The following is a 3,152-nucleotide window of genomic DNA, read 5'->3' on the forward strand; positions in this document are numbered from 1 at the left end:
CTGGAGCAGACATCGATGCAGACATTGGAGCAGACATTGGAACAGACACTGTAGGAGACATTGGAGCAGACAATGCAGGAGACATTGGAGCAGACGCTGGAGGAGACATTGGCGCCGACACTAAAGCTAGCACACTGGAGGAGTTGTAAGTTTTTGCAGTTTCTGTTATCTTAATAGTTGTTCTTGTTGTCAATGTTAATGATAATGTTGTTGTTGTTGTTGTTAATGTTAATATTGCTTCTGCTGTTATTGTAGTTGTTGTTGTGGTTGGCGTTTTTGTTGATGTTGATGTTGTTTTTGTTGTTGGTGTTGTTTTTGGCTCACGAAGTGTAGCCTATGCGATCGTAACTTTGTCTGTCTGTGCGTTTGTGCGTGTGTGTGTGCGTGTGTGTGTGTGTGTGTGTGTTTGTGCGTGTGTATGTCTGTGGTAGAAACTTTAACATTTCCGAGTCTATGTGTGAGTGGTTATGAGTCATTCTCCAAAGCTGGTGAATTCTTAGGTCGGTCACTTAAAACGACATTTTTACAGAAGCAAATGTGGTTAGACCTTTCCCCCTGTTTATGTGGATACAGATATGTTTGAAGAAGCACCCACAGCAAAATGAATGAACATATTTGTATTTTGATATTTAATATAGTGTAATAATGTTAGTAAATCAACAAAAATGGCGTCAGAAAAATGGGAACAGGCTCGGTACATATATTGGAAGCTACGGTCCATTGACACGATAAATTCATTATGCATGATTTGTTGAAAAGTCACTTTGTGAAACGATAAAGGTTCATTCCTGTGCAATTGTTGTTATTTTCTTTGTGTTTGAGACTCCCAAAAATGAAGTTGAAAACAGCCTTTCGTACGCATCGCATGTTGTCACGCTCACTTAGATTTTTTCGACCTCTGTAACCAAACGAATTTCTTTATAATCACTATTTTTTGTACGATCAAGTCAACAAGTGCAGCTTGAAGATGCAGAAAATGCATTCATTCAACCGAGGACACACTTTGGACGAATTTGATGTCTCAGAGAGTGTTTTGTGTCACACGTGATGGCTTCGTAACGGCCGTTTTCATTATAAGCTAGCATCAATTCAACTGAATGAAAACATAATTTTTTATGTTTGCACCTTTGTTAATCACCTAGCCATGCAGATGCGTGACGTTTTTTTCACAATTTGTCGTGAATAATGACGTAATTCATGAAAAAAGAAGGTGTAGTTGACATTTTGGACGGCTGCGTTCGTAACGCCCTCTGCTACCGGCGAGATGCAGACCCCGATTGCTTGAGCACCTGGGAATCTTGCATGACAAGGTTGGTATTATTTTGTTGCTCATTCATTTATAAGCATGTTTGTAAAAAAAAAAAAAATTAAAACCACGCAAGTGTGAATTCCATGAAGTTCTTCAGCCCCACCGGGTTTCGCTTGTCAGTCCTGTAATCTCATGAAGTGAGCGTAACGGCATCTTCGGAATCTTGCGATTTAAAATAAAACCTTTTCTTAAAACAAAGGTGTATGGTCACGTAGATTGCTCACTTATGACATTGTATTGCATTCTCAAAAGCGAATATTATGAATTTGATACTTTATCCAGTGACCAAGTTTTGTGCGCACCAGTGACAACAATTAGACGTGTTGTGAATGATGTCTCCGGTAGAAGGCTAATTATCCCCCGGAAAATTCCCCCTTGTACATCTGCCCTCTGAACAATTGCCCCTATGACAATTGCCCCCCAGACAAATGCCCCAAACCATGGGCGGACAGTTGCCCCCCCCCCCTCCCCCCGAACAACTGCCCCCCGAATACCCCCTCCCTCCCCAGAATCGTGTGTGTGTGTGTTTGTGTTTGTGTGCGTGTATATGTGTGTGTGTACGTGCGTGCGTGCGTGTTTGTTTCTGTGTGTGCGTCTGTGTTTGTTTCTGTGTGTGTTTTTCTGTGTGTGTTTTTCTGTGTGTGTGAGTTTGTGTAAGTGCGTGCGCGTGTGAGTACGTGCGTGCGTGTTTGTGTGTGTGTGTCTTTTTGTCTCTGTGTGTCTGTTTGCACGTGCGTGCGTTAAATGTTAACGCGTGCATGCGTGTGTTTTCGAAATGTGTATCTGTGTGCGTGCGTACGTACGTGCGTACGTATGCGTACAGGACGCGGTTCAAGCACCGTTTGGAGAGACCTGCATTATAGTCTGCTTATTCAGTGACACACAAACCCAAACCTGCGTGTGTGTGTGTGTATGTGTGTGTGTGTGTGTGTGTGTGTGTGTGTGTGTGTGTGTGTGTGTGTATATGTGTGTATGTGTGTGTGTGTGTGTGTGTGTGTGTGTGTGTGTGTGTGTGTGTGTGTGCATCAAAGGTTCTTGAAGGAATGGTGAATATAAAACTTAAAGCGTTCATTGTAGATATATTTATAATCATGATAGCAAGAGAAGTATAAAGCGGTCATGCATAGCATACAAATAAAACACATATAGAATTGCAAGTTAATTTGTTTATATATTTGGACAGTAATAATACAATCCAAAGATTGATACTATAAACTTTATATTGCAGGTATTGGACAGAAAGCCTGGTGAGGTGCACTTTGTTTCCATGAGTGGCAGATAAAACACATATGGACAGCACTTGCAGTATTAGTTGCCATTTGCTTTAAGCTTTATTGTTGTATATCCGGCACATTTTGTTGTCAGTTGTTCTTTCGGATTTTTCAAAGTATGGTGTTTGTTTTTGCATGATCTGAATATTGTTGATCACAATAAAATTGATATAATTATACATTTTCTGGTGTGGTTTTTTTAATTATATGTGTGATTGTCAAATACGTATTCAACACCTCGTCAAATTCAAGGTTGTTACAACGTTTTCACATTTACGCATGATCTCTCCTTCTCTCTCTCTCTCTCTCTCTCTCTCTCTCTCTCTCTCTCTCTCTCTCTCTCTCTCTCTCTCTCTCTCTCTGTCTGTCTGTCTGTCTCTCTCTGTCTCTCTCTCTGTCTCTCTCTCTCTCTCTCTTATTCCCTTTTTTCTGTCCACAAACCTTTCCTGTCATCAATATAAATGTGTGTACATGTATATTGTATGTACGTGCCAAGGTATATTTAAAAAAAAATAAAAAATTTTAAAAAAATTAATTATAAAAAAATTTTAAAAAAATTATTATTTCTTTAT

This window comes from Littorina saxatilis, linkage group LG1, assembly GCF_037325665.1.
Source record: "Littorina saxatilis isolate snail1 linkage group LG1, US_GU_Lsax_2.0, whole genome shotgun sequence".
Lineage (NCBI taxonomy): Eukaryota > Metazoa > Mollusca > Gastropoda > Littorinimorpha > Littorinidae > Littorina > Littorina saxatilis.